Here is a 19,154-nt window from a genome sequence, read left to right as displayed (position 1 = left end):
GCGGCCAGTAAAAATTTTGAGGGACACAGGGACAACACAATAAACTCATCAGTATGCCCTATATTTAAGAATTCAGGTGATCGCTCATCCCCCTCTCGGTACAGGCCAATAAGTTACCTGTGCGTCATGAGTAAACTGCTGGAATCTGTGTTAAATACAGAAGTAATCAACCATCTCAACAAAAATAACCTTCTTAGTGACACTCAATATGGTTTCCGTTCTGCTAGATCTACAGCAGATGGGCTTACAGTTATATCTCATAGGATTAGCAAATCTTTCGACGGAAGCAACCTTTCTAGGGCAATTGCTCTTGACATATTTAAGGCCTTTGATAGGATATAGCATAAAGGTTAACTTCACAATATCTCTAGCCATGATATAGATGGAAATGTCTTCTCAATTATTAAATCATTTTTTCTGATAGGTTCATAAGAGTAGTAGTTGAGGGGCAAAAATCAGAAGCTCTCAGTATTAATGCTGGAGTCTCTCAGGGCTCGATCCTGGGCCCAACTCTTTTCCTGATCTACATTAATGATCTTCTAAATCACATCCTTACATCATTTGTAGACATTTATGCTGATAACACTACCATTTATGGTAGCACATCTAAGACAGTAAACGACCAAGTTCTCTCCGATTCTCTCTCCTCTGATCTTGAGCACGTTGTATAATGGGGAAAGGAGTGGCTGGTTACTTTTAATGCATCTAAAACAAAGTTTCTCTCTTTACACTCTGATCCACATCTGGCATCAATTGAAATGAATGGCTCTCGTCCTCAGGAGGCTTCAAGTTTTGACAAGCTTCTGGGCTTGACCGTTACTCCTGATCTTAAATAGAACACGTACATCAAATCTGTTGCCAAGGCCGCTGGAAAAATGTTGGGATCTTTCTATCGATCCAGTAGATATCTCACTGCTGATGCAATTCTCTATCTATATAAGAGCCAGGTACGTCCAATGATGGAATACTGTTGCCACATCTGGGCAGGAGCTGCTAGAAAGGGCTTGTCCTGCCTTGATTGAGTTCAAAATAGACTTCGTAGCCTCGTAAGAGATATCCTTTTCTCTTCCCTGCAACCTCTATCTCACAGAAGAGATGTTGCGAGTTTGTCTCTGATGTATCGTTATTTTCATGGAAAGTGTTCGACTGAGCTTCAGTCTATGGTCCCCCTCGCCAAACTTTCACAAGAAACACTCGTCTAGCTGAAAAGACTATCAATAATTCCCCCCACTTTTTATCTGTGCCTAAACCCAAACGTAGATTCTATGAACAAAGCTTCTTTCTTAGAACTGCACACCTGTGGAATTGTCTTCCGTTTTCCTGCTTTCCGGCTGACTACAATATGGTTGTCTTCAAGTCTAACGTAAACAGAAAATAAATATTCCTTTTTAATTCTTTCTCGTATCTCAGCTGTTAGAGCGGTTAATTTTTTCGTGGCGTTACCTAGTTTGTTTTGTACAAAGTATCTGCCAACATTTTATATGTTTTCGTATCATAATTTACTTTCGTACCATTGATACACTCCCATTTACCTTTGCATTATCGTTCACTTCTGCACCACTTTAATTATATAAGTTAATTCACATTGCTTTCCCTAAATCCAGGCTGTGGAGAGGGAGTATTTTCATCGGTGAGAATAATTTCTTACCTTCAAGCGTTTCAATAATGTTATGAAAAAATATTAACATGGCGTAATAAATTAAGGAATTGTGACGTTAGAAGTAAGTATTTTTGGTTAGAAAGGCTAAATATTCATTATATGTGTGCACATTTGTCCGTGATGATTTTGAAATTACGATAGTAGTTACGCAAAAAAACATTACCAAATCGTACAAAATCCCGAGATTCCTATGGATTATTTAAAATATATAATTATAATTATAATTATTACCAAAGTAAAAAGATTAAATCAGTTAGTGTTTTCTATCATTGAAGTCATTCATTCATTGATGGATAGACTTGAAAACGAATATCCACTTAAAAATAGTACAGAAAAGTTCAAGCGTTATTGCTGAATTATGGCTTCCGTGTATTTGGGAAATTTATTTCCAGATCACTAGGTTCATTTAAAATTTATAATGAATTTCCTCGTTACAAATTTTATATATTGATAAATTATTCTTAAACACAAATAGAATGTCTTTCACCGCTCCTAACATAAACAATACACAAATTCCTTAAATTATGTTGGTCATATATATATATATATATATATATATATATATATATACAGAGAGAGAGAGAGAGATTTATGTATGTGAATGCGTGTCTTTGTGTGTATACTGTGTTAATCAAATTTGTGTGTGTGTATATATATATACATATATATATATATATACAGGGTGGTCGCTAGAAAAGCGGGAAATTTGTCAAACAGCGATTTATTTTTACAAAGAATAATTTTTACAGAGTTTTTTTTAAACAAATGTTATATTATACTTGTTATATTATACTTATAGATACTCAAAATGTCGTCCGTTCACTCCACTGCAGCGTCTTAGCCTAGAAATCCTAGTTCCTGTGACGTTTCGAAACGTCACAGGAGCATGTAATAAAGAAAGAAACATTTAATAAAGAAAGAAAAGAATGCACAAAAGAGAATTTCTATTAAAATCTAAATCGATGAAATAAATAGGCAAGATGTAATGAAATCAATATGCAGATTGCACACACATTCATGATCTAAGCTGACCTTCAAATTTCCTTCTTTCTAGCGACCACTCTGTGTGTGTGTGTATATATATATATATATATATATATATAAGACAGTATACGTATATACACACAAACGAATACACACATGAGCTGTATTTATCACCGTTTTTTAATATACTTTAATCGTTCTTTCTTGCCTTGGAAATGGACAATCCGACAGAAATATCCCATAATCTGAAGCTGGAGTTATGAATGAAAAATCGTCTATTTTAACTTTTCTAGTTAATTTTAACTAATTATATTCTATTATTTACATCCCTCTCACTCTATGTTGTGTGGCATTTTACGCACTCATTCTATACATCTTCCATTATTCTCCCTTCCGTATCTCTTTTTTATTTTTTCTTCTTTTGTTTTCTCTTTCTATGCCTCTCTGTGTCTGCCTGTCCTCTTCTCCATCTGAATTTTCCTCTCTTACTCATTAGTAACAGTGGAATATAATAAAAAAAGAAAAGAATACACAAATAAGAATTTCTATTATAAATAAAATGTAAGATTACCACAGGCATTCATTACTTTTGACTACCAGAATCAGTGCCCAAATCTAATTATTACTTTACAAATTTCCATTATTCAATTGTAACTACTGTTGCAAAATTAGCGAAGCAAAGAAAAGTCTGAATTTCGTATGTTGCTTTCAGATAGAAAATATACTGTTTAACCATCAGATAAGAGATGTCATGCTGACATTTAACGGACGAAAGGAAATGGTGTCCAAAGCTCAAGATACCTGGCTTGCGCAGTTTCTTCGGAAAACGAAAGAAAACTTCAGAGACTCATTTTAGCCGATCGTAAGTTGAAGTTACCTAATATATCAGGGGTGTTGGCGATATCAAATGACTGTGAATTGACTATTTTGCATAAAGACTTTACAAAACTCTGTTTAAAGTGAATGCTGCTTTTGATTACAGTCGATAAAAACAACATCCAATCGACGATTGACGGCGTTGTGTTCAGCTGTTTTAACGCAACAAAAATGTAAATTCTTCATCACTAATTTCGACCATTTAAGAAAAGTATGGAGTGTGGCTTGGAAATGAGCAGATAACCGCACACCTAAAAGATTGCACAATGGACTATCCGAATATCTGGTGACTGAGGAAATTCGAACAGAATATGATCAGAACCCCCCGGCATGAATGGAGAACAGTTGGCTTGTGTATTACTCGGAAGAAAGGCTCGAATCTCCCGAGAGGTTTATACTGTTGATGGCCTTGAATAAGGCACAAGTAGGGCCAGGGAAAAACTGTTACGAACGTATCATCATGTAGACACACTCGCGGCAAACGCAAATGTTTGCGCCGCTAAGATACCCAAATCGTGGCAAAAATAGACCAAGGCGTCTCTGTTAGCCCGCAGGAGAGTGTACCTCTCAGTACACGTTCAGGGAACGCTGTGATCGTACCAAACTGTGGAGATCGATTGAAAGATACATTGTCTGATATGTCTGGACTTTGGTTTAAATGTGACTCCCCTTATCAAGAAGGTTATCTTCAACAGTGTTGTTGCTTAAGAAGCTCTGGACCGCGCAATATCGACTTATATCAAGGATACCATTGTCGACAAAGATGTTCTGCCCACGTCTTATGTCAAGGAATATTTGGCTCTATTTTGACTGGCATGCAAGGACCTATAACTGTGAGTGAACGATGTGAGGAGAGGACACATGACGGCTGGTGGTTGATAATCTTAAGAAAACAGGGCCCGCTGTCCTTAAAACAAGGAAACGCAGTGTCAGAACTTCACAATATCGTCAAACTGTACATTGTGTAAAAGGCTTGTTGGCACTTCCTAGTGTGGTAGTGGCTTCGTGTGGCAGTGCTGGGTTGTTGCTAACTCGCTAGCCACCAGGGAAGCATTAGAAAGATACTGAATAGTATTCGTTCACGCTTGTTACTTGCAACCTTGGAACGATGCCCAGCATATTTATTTGGCCAAACTGGACGCCGTGAAGAAAGCCGTTAATTGAATCTCTAGTGGCAGGAAAATGAGTCCGCATAAAGACGAACTCTCATACGGAAAGCGCCTGTTCACACAAAATGAACCAGTAAGATTCCTATTACAGGACGAGACAGCACACCCGAGGAGCTGGTAAAAAGTGTAACATGCTAGTGTGTATTTCTAACGAGAAGCACAAACGTATATGTTGTAGAGCCGTGTGTATAATAGAGTGAGTAATGTGCGTGTTCATGCAATTGTGTGTGTGTGTATATATATATATATATATATATATATATATAAAATAACGACGGAAAAAGTAACAGCGTTTCAAAGTTGTGAATATCGCTAAAAAAACACGCCAACTAGTAAAGCGATTGAAAAAAAAAGTTAATTAAAGTAATTATCGACTGCGGTACATCGGTACAGTGTCAAAATGCGGATACTGATGTCATGAGTTCGATCATAACTTACGCTGACGACGGTTAAAAGCCAGAAACATGCATGCCCAGAGGTATAGTTTTATGCACGTTAACAAAAATTTTTTTTTTAATAAATACGTCCCATAAAAATTAAGGGCGATCAATTCATATATATATATATATATATATGAATAAAAAAACTCTTAGAGCTCTTTAAAAACACAGCTAAGGTAGCGGAATAAATAAAAATAAGAGCGTTACGAATATCGCTAAAAGAAAACGCCAACAACAAATCTTAAATTTATAAGCGATAAAAAAACGTGTATTAAAGTGGTAATCGACTGTGGTACAGTATCAGAATGCGAATACTGATGTCATGAGGTTGATCCTAACTTGTGCAAACGACGGCCAGAAACACACGTGCCCATAGGTAGACTTTTATGCACGTAAATAAATAATGTATATATTTATATATATATTATTTATTTATTATTTATATGTTATTCATAATTACAACGCTTTGTATATATATATATATATATATATATATATATATATATATATATATATATATATATATAGAGAGAGAGAGAGAGAGAGAGAGAGAGAGAGAGGGGAGTAGTTATGCCGATTAAATTGTCCTTAAAGACAAAAAACATTAACAGATTTTGTAATCTTTACTCATTGACTGCTTGCAAACGGATTTTTTTAGCAACCCTGGATTACATATATTTGAATTATTATAACCGTTTTGGATTATTACACTCCTTTTGGATTACTACAGACATTTTTGAATTTTTACTTTGTCTGCATTTCAACACCATATTTCCAGCATTTCAACCGCATTTATAATACTAAATCTCTCCATATCTTTTTATTTGATTTTTTTATCTTGTACTGTTAATGTATTCGCTTATTTCTTCAATTATTTCTCCTATTTTATAAACTATTTGCGCAAAAAGGGTTTTTTTTTGCATTTATGACTAGTTTCCATATAATGCTGTTTCAATTATTGCCAGTCCCCGCAAATGCATAGATTCGCCATAATATGCACTTGCTAATACCTTTCGTCTGGATAGGAGAACGCATTTCTTTGAAACTTCGCGGATTAAGGAAATTTCAGTATAATATATCTTATTTAAGTATCCTTTCGAACAAGAATTTGATGTAAAATATATTTTCACAATCTTGATTTTTTTTTATTATATATATATATATATATATATATATATGTGTGTGTGTGTGTGTGTGTGTGTGTGTGTGTGTGTGTTTATATAAATGTATACTTTCATATATGTTTATTGTGGCTCCTGTCGTCTAGGGGATGTGTGTGTGTGTGTGCGTGCATATTAATAATCATAGAACAGTGCGTGTGTGAGTGTTTACACTTGTGAAATCCGACAGTTTACAATCGGACAGAAAAACACTTGAGAGCCAATTTTTTAACGGACCGAATAAATATCTTTGGCTGATTTGCATCAGAAATACGAGGAACATACTTTCTTTTTAGTGGCAACACATCGGATAAACAGACACATACACTCCGCATACTGAACATGTCGTTAACGTTGGTTCCTATCAATGTATGTAGCAATTGGGCTCCGACAACAGATAGGCTTAGAAAAGAATTGTGTTTGACCATGCTAGCAGTGATGAAAGGTGTTATCTGGAGCACACGCATGAGAGTGGTCTCGGATCTGAGGACTTCGCTCCCCTCGACCTTATACGAATCTTCCGTTATCATTTGAAGAGTCGTATCAAGGCCGAGAGAGTTAGACTCTCTTCGTCAGACTTTGTTGAAATGTGGGTGTCAGTTGCGCGTGTGTGTCGGGTGAGAGAAGCAAGTCTTGACTGGTTCTTGGATGTCCCTTAGGAAAAGAATTTTAGGTAACAGAAACGAACGTCAGCCCTGACTCGTTTAAAGTCCAGAGTAGGTCACGATTTAGGCAAGAGTAGGACCATTTTCTAAGCACCTGTGTTCATAACCTAACTAGTGTGTGATAGAGATCATTAGGCCCTTTTTTAAGTTCTCCCGTTTTTTTTTTGTTTTTTTTTTTAGCCCCATTCCCCTCCCCAAATTATGTGACAGATCGCTTGATTCACCAGAGATGCGGGTTTCCTTTCGAAGTTTTCGTAAGAGGTGTTTAAATAAAGCTTTCGGACCCGCATCACCTTTTCGACTGGCGAATCAGCGCACCTGCCACAGTTTAGCAACAGGGGGGTCTTTTGTTACTAAAATTGTACATATTCCATTTTATCTTTGTATTATAAAATTTTTATATCCCAAACCCCCATTTTGTCTTATGGGTTTTTAATTAGTTTATCATGGTATGATGTTCTTATGGTGACTGACGAAGGATTTATACGCTGATGGATGTATAGTATGAATGTGGTATTATGGTGTAAGTAGAGTGACAGTAGGAACTAGTTAGGTTTGATTAGCTTTAGACAGAGAAGACCGCCCTTCCCCCTCCCCCATGTTCGGCCTCATGCCAAATTTTTCCAAAAATATTTTTATTGTATTTTTCGAAAATAAATATTTACCCCATTTGAAGTCCAAAATATTGCAACATTTGAGATACTAAATGAACAGATATTCAATAAGAATGGACAATATTATTTCTAAGTATCAATAAAATCTGAATATAATGAGAAAATTATTTTTTTAAGGGCATACATGAAAATAAGGTGGATGGGGCATTTTAAGTATAACACAGTAAATTATATCATATGTGTAACATTCACCTAACAGTAAACATAAATCCCACTGACAATTTACATATATCTCCTATGAAATCTAAACATTGTTAAATATAGCAACAAATTATTATAAGAGAAAAGTAGGTAACGTAATTAATAACAATAATTCAACCATGCAGTAAGCATAGCCTAAAAAATTGTAGAAAGTACCTCCAAAGTGATAATAGAATAGGGATGATTATTAATATAGACATTGTAAAATTATCATACTAAGCATGTACCAACTTGGATTTAGGTATTATAGTTTCTACTAATACTAAGGAAACTCTTAATATAAACATTGGCGTCTGGTATAACCAAGTTAACCATAAATTGTAGGCACGCGTATTAGAAAGATATTGTCTAACCTCAAACATAGTTTATAAATGTAATTCCATACTAGTGAATATATAGAATCAACTGTCGTTAGTTACAAAAATCACATCCTTTTTCAAAATAAAACCGAACGTCGAATATGGCAATAATTCAGCATCATTAATTAAATACATACGATAACTACAAAATAATAGTGTAACAGATGAATTGGACTTGTTTACTATTGATAAAGTATTTAATGAACCACTCGTAAAATTGAAATATCTAGGGTGTGCACATTGAAATCTTACCATAAAATAATATCTAAGCATAACTATATAAAGGATAGACAAATCAAGAAATACTTGTTTCCTTTTACGAGTATTTCGGAACTGACATGGTATTTATATTTGTTGATGACAATTTTATTTCGCTCGGTGATTTTAATGATTGTGTTGGAAGACACTGTGAAATCTGTGAAATTATCCGTTTGTTTGGCATTGGTAAAATTTAAATTGACTTAGGTTGTTTTAATTCTCCTTGTGAATTGATTTTACAAGTTATGACACGTTTCTCTATCAAAAGTATTTTGTATCATCAAAAATCCAAACATGTCCACGGAAAATATATTATCGTAACCCGACGCGAGATTTGTGTTGTGTGTAGTTTGTGTATACATGTGTTTGTGCTGTAGACTTTAGAATGTGGCACCGACTAAAAGCCCAAGGGACGTATCCTAAATGAAGTCGTATTTATGTCGTCAGATTTCTATGTACACTCAATTGAAAAATGTGATAATCCCAACTTCACTCTTGGGAGAAAACTGGAGATCAGGTTTGCTCGGTAGTACTTGAGATATCTGCCTATAGTCAGTTAACGTATTTCCTAACTCCCAGCGTGGCTGCTACCAGAAGCGGTGAAAAGGCGAATCAGTTCCTTCACTTTTGTTCTTCAGTATTTCTATTGTGAAGCAATTTATTAAAATAAAATAGAAAAGGACATTACTAAAAAATATACAATAAACATTAACAAAATTATAAGGATAAAAATAACACTATTAGTCTTTATTTGTATTATTTGAATTCAGCAGACTACTATTCTTATCTTGAGCGTTGTTTTCACAACGTTTCGGTTGATGTAACCTTCGACCCTCTTCAGGTGTATCTTGTCGAACTCGGGAATGTTTGTCGAACTCGGTTGAAAAAGGTCGGGGTTACATCGACCGAAACATTGTGAAAATCACACTCGATGAGAACAGTAGTCCAATTAATCAAAAATAATACGAATAACCAATCCTCATCTAAAGAAAATCAGAAACGCCATAGTCTTTATTATAACATAAAACTAATTTCAATAATGTTTACTTAATATAGGACCGATAAAAGTTTTAAAAGTTTAGTATACAAAAAAGAACGAGAAAACAATAAAAAGAGTACATGCACAGGGGAGATATTGGTGTGAGAGAGAAAAGCGGAGTAACTGATTTTGCCTTCGGTAGCTTCCACGCCGGAAGTTAGGAAGTACGTCATTTGACTATAATCAATTATTTACTTTACAAACTAGATGACCCCAAGGACTTTTTCATGATAACGATCGTTATATCAGCCAAATTCCGCATCCAAGAGTTCAAATGATTCTTACTCGTTCATACGATAAATATTTGATTCATCAACATTCTTGATTTTCCGAGTGACTTTAAAGAATCAACGATAAAAAGTGTTATTCATTGAAATCTTTGAGAGTCTTTTAGAAGTCGGCTATAATGTTTTGTATCACTTCCCAACATGTAAAAATACATCGAATTGATCAACGACCTAATGATAATAATTGGCAATTAGTGAGATTAAGTCAGGTAAAGCACCTGGCAGTAATCCAGTAGAAATGTTGAAATTCGAAGATATTCAGTTTTCCTTATTACAAATGGAAAAGTTTCAAATCAATATATAGTAACTATAGTGGTATCATCTTATTTAAGGCTGCTCTCAAGGTGTTCGCAAGACTTTTGATTAACAAACAGATGGCGATGTATGAGCTGTAACTATTCCATGAATTAAGAACAGCTGAACAAGTAGAAGAGAAACAGTTATTTTGGTACTTATTGGAATTCATATACTAGAGGATTACATTGAGGAATGCATGTCAGTGCATTATTTTTGGTCGATTTGACCGAAACGTTTATCAAGGCAAACGTTCCGGGATGACTGACAGACTCTCATAATTATTTTACAGTAAGCAATATATTGGAAAGCGTCCTCAACAAATGAGGATTATAGAAAACTTGTATGGATTAATGTCCGGTTGTAAAGAAGCACCACCACTTGTAATCTTCAAGTTCAAAGTTCAAACGAGGCCTTAAATTTATTGCAACGACCTAATTTAGTCATAAATACGTCAGCGAATAATTTTTTTAAGTCCTCTTTTATATTTCCTGTTGTTGGAGTAGTACATTCTATTTTTTTTACACAATGTATTAATTGGCTTATCCCAAAGTCCAAATTTCTCAATTAAATCTATTCCAAACAGGTTTTCGCTATGTTTCAATACGAACATTTTTAATTTCTTCGTAACCCCTTTCAATTTTATCGAAAGGATAACTTCTCCTTCAAATTTTATCTTACCACCAGTTACCGTCCGAGCTGATTTACTTGTTTTCATCATGGTTTGTTTACCCAACTTTTTCCATATATTCAAGTTTATTATAGAGATATCGGATCCTGAATCCAGTTGTGATTTTATTGGCGTTTTAAATATTTCCGCTTTTATGTATTTTCGCCGATTTTTGTCTAATTTTTCATTTGATTTTGTTTGCTGTACTCTCTTTCTGGTGAAATCTTTATATCTGCAACAATCGCTTTTGTGTCCGACTTTCTTGCAAATGTAGCATTTTTTCTTCTTATAAGGGCAATCCGATTCCCAATATCTTTCTGCGCATCTCTTACAGTTATATCTAGGAAGAGACTTGTTATATTCTTTACTATAATTATAATTATTATATTTGGAATATCTCGTTCCGTTTTGACTGCTTTTATTTGTATAGTTCTCGGTTGGTGTGTATGGTTTTCTTACCTTTCTTACATATGCCACTGCGGATTCTTCTATCCCTTTTGGAATCCTTTTTTAGTGTAATGGGCCTTTCACAATCCTCTGCTAATTTCTGAAGTGTTAAATCTTGCTCAGATTCCAGCTTAGACAACACTCGTCTGCGTATTTCTGCATTTTTCATGGAGACAAACCCTTGTGCGAAGATTAGGCATTTAAAATCTTCTACTGTTAGTTCCGCTAGCTTAAAATTATCAGTTTTTATTGACAACTGATGCGTAAGTCAAATAATCTTGGTTGTCCATCTTCCTTAGATTCATACACAACCATCTCTTATGAAAAAGAGATATACTCGGATTAAATAATTATTTTAGTAATTTTACAGCTTCTATGAAATCTAATTCCGTAGTTTTTTTTAGGTAGTATATAATCTACGAACTTGCTGTGTTCTCTTACACCCAACTTCCTGAGTAAAAGGCTCACTTTCTGGTTATTTGACCAACTTTTGCAGTACAGTTGAAAGACATCCTCGTATCTTGTATAGTATGCTTCAAAAGTCTTTTCCTCCGGCACATAATTAAATGTGTCCATGCTATTAAATATAGTTGTATGCGAGAAATTAGTACCGTCGACATTTTCTCGATTAGTCTTTAATAGTTCCAGTGTTTTAGCAAAGCGTTCATTTTGCCTTTCTTCATATTCAAATTGTAATTTCTTCTGCCTTTCTTCTTGTTCAAGTTGTAATTTCTTTTGCCTTTCTTCTTGTTCCATTTTCCATTTAAATAATTTCTCCTCTCTACGTGCATCTAGCTCGGATTGCGCCTTTTGTTGCGTCTGCAAAAATTGCATTAACATTCTAGATAAATCTTCCATTTTTTTGTATCCTCCAGTAGCAGTAATGCAGTTACGAAGAAAAATTGTACAATTTCACATACAACACAATATCCGTACCATATAAAATGGCTTGTGTTACAAAAAAATTATTCATAGTTCCTGTTTTTCAATAGTAATATCGCTGCTCGAATAATATTTTCTCACTTCGCTAGCGCGTTAAGCTCATCTAACCACAACATAAGAACTGAGGCTTTTGCTGAAACCACAAAATACGATTTAATTTTCTGTTTTAGGCATTTCCTAATAAATAACAGCCGAACTTAAGTACAACTCTTTCCATAGAAAAAAAAAGTTTTTCAACTTGAGTTACAATTGAACAAAATAAAATGTATGGACTACATTTAATTTTTTTTTTTTTTTTTGCGTGACGTTTTACTGTCTTATATCCGTTATCCAGTGACAACTTAGTTTAAAAAAAAATCTTTCCTTGATTTTAGTTTAACTGTGGTATTTTTTTTTAAATACCGAAGAGAAAAATTTGGTTTACCAAAAAGTCTTTAGTTGATATTTACAGCAATTAAGGAAATCCACTGGTGAACTTTTTTTCTTCGTATGTTACTTCCTTGTAATTTAGTAATACGAATCTGTTATTCGTAGTTTAATAATACGAATCAGTTTGTCGCTTTACAAAAATTCACTTTTACAGTTTGTTATTTTTTTTAAGATGGATTCCACGGGAAACGGCGTAAATTGGCACTTTTTTTTAACCTGACTGTAGTTTTTGTTCTTGGAATTTGGGAAACAACCGTTTCTTTCTTTTAGTGTTGTACTTCGCGAGGAAAATATTTTACAGTTTTCCAATGTTTGCTGAATTATTCATTTTTTCCGCTTGAGTCGAACTTCTCTTTAGCGTAAAATCCGTTTTTACGACTATTTCGTTCGTCAAAACTTGTATTCCTTAGAAAGGTCAACCGTTGCGTTGTACTTTTTTTTTTTTTAGTGAGTTCTTTCCATTTCTTCGTCAAACTGTTATATTTGACGTTCATCCCCGTCGTCACTGTTAAGTTTGCAGGTTAAAACAAGTAACGTAGAAAGCAATACAAATGACGACTCAACAAACAAATGTAGATCAAATAAGAAGTGTATTAGGAAAAGGTATATTTACAGGATATTTACATAATGGCGTCAAATAAGAGAGTCTTTGCTGGAGAAACATATCTGCTCTCGGCGGCCTTCGGTGGCTTCTGGTGAACACACACTCAGACTTACTGAGTCTTTCTATTTATGTGTAATTACTATCCACATATGCAAATGAATGTGTGCCACCATCACAACAACAATAATAATGATAATAATAATAATAATAATAATAATAATAATAATAAAATAATTTAATAATAAAAAAATTCATACTATCTACATACGTATACGTTTCATCCCTCCGAAATCATTATAGTAAAGATAACCAGCAACTCCACAATAGAAGTAAAATTTAACCCAAATTAAGGGCGGGCTAATCAATTAGGCTTAAGCAGATAGCTACAGACAAGATGGGAAATAAACGCTATACATATGTGTGTCAGTCAAAGAGGAAGATAGCTAGTGTCGGACGTTTTTACAATGTTTAGCAACAAAAAGACTTTTATAGAGATTTAAATTTGAGTTATTTTTATTACACATTAAAGGGCACAACTGAGAAGCTGCTCATAATAATTATTTTAATAAAATATATTTAAATACTAGCAGTTCAGCTCGGCCTTGCTCAGGCCCTATGCACTGTTCATAACTTTATGTGCATATGTATGCATATATATTAAAAAGTTTGACTCATGTCAAGGAAACCTACATATAAAATTTCAAGTGTTTAGACTTAAAATTAGCTAAGGAGTTTGGTAGTGTCTGCAAAAGTTAACTCTTTCAACTTTGACCTCTTGGCAACCAAAATATCGCCCCAAAACTGATTATAAAGCTTGCTGCATATCTGAATATCCTTTATGTGAAATTTCAAATGTTTAGACCCAAAATTCGCTGAATAATTTGCTAGAGACTGCTAAGATAAAATCTTTTGAACTTAGACTCCTTAGCAGCCAAATTTTCGGCCAAAAACTGATTAAAACGCTTACCCTCTCTCTGAATACACGTTATGTAAAATTTAAAATATTTAGATAAAAACTTGGGTGAGTAATTTGTTAGAGAGCGTAGAGGTCAATTTCCTTTACATTCGATTCCAATTTGGATCCCTTAAAATTTATTGTTTTGAGCTCAAATCAAATTAAAAAGTTGGATCCATCTTCAAGTAACCTACATCTAAAATTTCATGTGTTTAGATCTAAAATTGGCAGAGGGATTGGTAGAATTTTCAAAGGTCAAATCGTTGAACTTTAACCCCTTGACAACCAAATTTCTGGCTGAAAACCGATTAAAAAGATTTTCCCAAATCTCAATACGCCTTGTGCCAAATCCCGAATCTGTAGACCGAAAATTGACCGAGTTATTTGATAGGGAAATGTACACAGACAGACAGGCACACAGACATTTTCACTTTTATACATACATAGATTTATTCAAGAGGAATCAATATTACAGAGGTAATCTCAGTTGCATATTACATTAAGGAAAATCTGTTTTAATAATTAGCAATAAATGTTTAATAGAAATTAGTAATAGAGTTGTTTTAAGTATTTTATTTATATAATATATATATATATATATATATATATATATATATATATAAATTTATATTATATAAAGTTGTATTTATTGAATTGATTGTTAACTAGCCTTTCAGCCCGTGTGTTTGGAGCAACAAAAAAATATGGTAGTAGGAATGCAGGCTCGAATCTGTACCGTGATGGAGGAAAAGAATGGGAAAAACGTGACGTCTTTGCTGTTACGATCACCGTCAAACCGTAAGTGACGTAGGTTTAAATTAAGCCTAGACAATGGAAGGAGGGGATGACTTTCGAAAATATCGGCGAAAAAAGCGACCCCTCTCTGTAGAAAAATGCCCAGTTGAGGGTGAAAAAATAATTTTAATGTTTTTAGCCAATATTTCGGTATTTGTCGTCTGAAGGGTCGAGCTTCAAAACAATACTGATCTTGTAAAAATCCGTCGCCTCTGTCGAAAGTGTTAGACAGACATGCAAACATACATACATGCATTTATATATTGGTAGCTCAAATTTTCGACCACAACCGATTAAAAAGCTTGCTCTATCTCTGAATACACTTTATGTAACATTTCAAATGTTTAGACCAGAAATTCTCTGAGTAATTTGTTAGAGACCGCAGGGGTCAAATCTTTTTTAACTTTGACCCCTATTATTATGACCCCTTAACATTTATTGTTTTGAGCTCAAATCAAGTTATTAAGTTAGATCCATGTCCAAGGAACCATCTAAAATTTCAAGTGTCTATACCCAAAATTGGTAGAGTCCTCAAAGGTCAAATCGTTGAACTTTGACTCCTTAATAGTCAAATTTCTGGTCGAAAACGTATTACAAAAGTTTTCTCAAATCTCAGTATCCTATATATCAAATTTCGAGTCTGTAGACTGAAAATTGACAGATTTATTGTGTCGGGAAATGTAGACAGACAGACACACACACAGAAACAAACAGACACGTTCACTTTTATAGATATGTAGATTTAGTTTACATTTAATTTATTTTTCATTATTAAAAACGAAAGTAAGTATGAGTTATTTCCATTTAAGCTATGAAATTTGGAATTTTATAGATGACGATGACTATGTTTCATGGTTGCATAAATTCAAAATATAGTCAGTTTTCAAGAAACTCTTAACACCATACGATATTTGGTTTATCTTAAATAGTATGTGACTAAACCCTCTGGCGGCAATAAGTTTTATTTGCATGGAAACGTCGGGTATTTATAGCTAGTATTTTCTATCTATTCTTCTAATTTTCTTTCTATTGTATTCGGAAGACACATTATAGCTTTGCACACGCAGACGCCACATAAAAAATAATTATCATCAGACTACTAGCCATTATCTTGTGTATGTTTTGCACTTATTTGCAGTCGCATTCACTTGTTATAATAAAATCTTACATTAATTTCTAAGAGAATCACAATCCAAATTGCGTTTTAGTAAACTGGAGTAGTGCAATTTTTTCTCTCTAATTATTTTTTCCTCACATTCTCCCATTAGTAGCCGGGAATTTCATTATATTGTCTGCAAATTTTATTGCTTCACCGCCCACACTAAGGTCATATGACATTTACATCTTTTTAGTTTTTAATATAAAGATCTCTCCCTTCCAAAAGTCCGTCCAGTCGAATTGGTTGTTAACAAATCACGTAATAATGGAATACTGGTTTCCATTATTTTAATGGTTACAAACATAACAAGATGGTATCAATCAAACAGAACTAACTCATATTCTCATACGGGTTGCTCAACGGACAGGCTACATATCTTCTTTTATTGCATTTTCTGTCTTTCTCGCTTTCTTCTACAAAAACCTTACAGGAAGTTTAAGGCACGCATTATTTCATTCATTAATCTTCTTCTTCTTCTTCTTCTTCTTCTTCTTCTTCTTCTTCTTCTTCGTATTTATTTTCTTTTAACATTTCTTCGTTGTTTAGTCATTCTACTTCGCTCGTTCGTAAACAAACACGCTGACTTTTTTTGACAAGCAGACGGATGGCGTCCTATTTCCTTTCTGACATTTTTCTTATTATTTTTCTTCGTCTGTTATAAAAAATATTTTTAAAAAATGAATTTAACTCGCAAATACTACTCCCACGAGAGTTGGATGTAGCATTGCATATCGAGTTTAATGTCAGATATAGTCAGTTTCTAAGCGCCGTGACCAATAACAAATTCTGATCCGATCCATCGGCATACAGATGTCAATAAAGGTCGTCTCAGACGATACATTAACCTGCATCCTTTCGGAGGAAGTAAGACCTAGGATGATAGATAGGTAAACCAAGAAATCTAATCGTTTTTAATAGGATTTCCAATTCAATTTCAATTTTTAAGTAGCCTTTATTATCATAATTTGTAGGTCACAGAATCGATTAGTTACAAAACTCATCCCTATCTATAGTAAGAATGGATTTCTAAATAATAACGTTATTATTTCCGCATGGTCCGTATTCTGAATGAGTACCGTTTAATGTTTTAGTTTGCTATTTTGTATTTATTAAGCTAAGTGTGAATATTACGACCATTCTCCTATACTGCAATTAAAAACATTTATTTATTTATCGCGGACTATTATTCTCATCTTTCTTAGTTGTTGTTTCACGACGCCTCGGCCAACTATTCCTCTGGCTTTCCTCAGGTGGTAAGCGCGACGGGATAGGAACTCCGAATCTCCTAACTGCATTCTCAACAATTACTGTCATCCATAGTTGTTGTCATCTCACCGCGTTTTTGGCCAAGTGAGCCTTTGACAATTGTCACCTGGAACCATAGAAGTTCAACGTCTCTATTCACTGCGTCACGGGCCCCCAAGGGCGATCAAGGTTTTTTTTTATCTTTAATTGGTAATTACTTTCGACTTTTCCGAAACGTACATGAATAACGTACTATCAGCAAGATGTTCGTATAGCTTGCAAAGGTTTCCAACTTCGTTGGAGGAACGTAATTGGGCGTATTATTGAGAAAACGATCCTTGATATAGGAAGGGGAGAGTGTTTTGTATTGCGCTGTACTTTCACAACACTTTTATAAACAAAACATATCGTACAAATTTAAGTGAACTCACAAATTCCTACCTCCCCACGAGGGTTTTATGGATCATAACATATCGAATTTAATGTTGGGATACAGCCAGTTTCTAAACGGTGTTGTCGATACATAATCTGATCCATAAGTATATAGGTATCACTATGGGTCGTTTCAGGCGATAAAATAATCTGCCTTCTTTTAAGAGGAGGTAAGACCTGGGGAGATAGTTTGGTTAACCAACAAATCCAATCGTTGCCTAAGTACAGAAGAAATTCTGCTATTGTGTAATAAGATTTAAGCAGAATACGGACCATACTATTTTTAGTCGCGTGCAAGCGACCCTATAAGTCGGTCGGTTCGTCGGCCGATCTGTCCGTAACACTTTTGTGCTTGGCCTTTTTGGTTAAGATCAAAGGTCTGTTGTTAATAGATGCTGTTCTTAACTTTTCTTGCCCTTTTGGCCAGGATCAAAGTGTAGTATCTGTTTCGGCAGATGCTGCACTTAAGATAATTTGTACCAGTCAATGGAGGGGAAACCTTCTATACTGGGACAATTATTATTTTTGCTAACCAGAGTGCCCCCTTTTTGCCTACTTTTAGGGGAGCTGGTTTTTACCTCACATTAAAAACGGCCTTGTGCCTAATTTGCTCAGTGGGGGAGCAAATAAATACCATCTGTTTCGGCAGATGCTGCAAGCAAAGACCATATGTGGGGGCAACCCCTTAATATAAGACCTTGGTCAATGTAGGAGAAACCCTTCATACCAATTGTCACTATCCAGTTCCCCTACTCCCCGGGGAGTTGGTCCCCATTTCCCCTTCACTCCTCACATAAAAAATCGGCCTTGTGCCTAATTTGCTCGGTGGGGGGGATAAATACTCTTTTCTTGGCCTTTTGGCCAAGATCAAAGTGTAGTATCTGTTCTTACTACATGCTGTACTTATGTTTGTAACTTTGTGATATAAAGTGGGGGGATCATTTTTCTGCATTAATTTAATGTAAAATGATCACCCACTTTACAACCAGTCAGTCTCAAAGCCATTCAAGCCACTCTCCAGATCATTCAAGGTGTTTTTTTGAAGGATTCCAGTTATTTTTAAACATTCAAGTCATTCTTAAGGTCATTCAATTCATCCTTAAGTTCACTAAAGTCATTCTAATTCATTTACTTTTTATTTATTTAAGTTATTTCAGCCCATTTTTCCGTCATTTTAGTTTATCTTTAAGAATTTCATGTGAATCCTACATTCACGCATTCATTCATTACACGAGAGCACGAGACTAATGGCTATCGGCCATGTTTAAATACGATTTGCAACTCAAATTCAATTATAAGATAGCTTGTATCTTTTTTATTTTATGTTAGTTATAAAACTCCCCCCCTATCCAGGCTAAGAATGGATTTCTAAATAATAACGCTATTATTTTAGTATGGTCTGTATTCTGC

The 19,154-nt window shown here is 34.5% G+C and overlaps 1 pseudogene; it reads left to right on the top strand.

The window, feature by feature from the left end:
- Positions 1-18,585: 18,585 nt before the first annotated feature.
- LOC145254975 (U2 spliceosomal RNA) lies at positions 18,586-18,727 on the top strand (annotated as a pseudogene).
- Positions 18,728-19,154: the final 427 nt, after the last annotated feature.

This window comes from Euprymna scolopes, chromosome 30 (assembly GCF_053919585.1).
Source record: "Euprymna scolopes isolate OS-2025 chromosome 30, ASM5391958v1, whole genome shotgun sequence".
Classification (NCBI taxonomy): domain Eukaryota; kingdom Metazoa; phylum Mollusca; class Cephalopoda; order Sepiida; family Sepiolidae; genus Euprymna; species Euprymna scolopes.
Note: the sequence above shows the minus strand (reverse complement) of the source record. Positions and strands in the feature narration are given on the sequence as shown.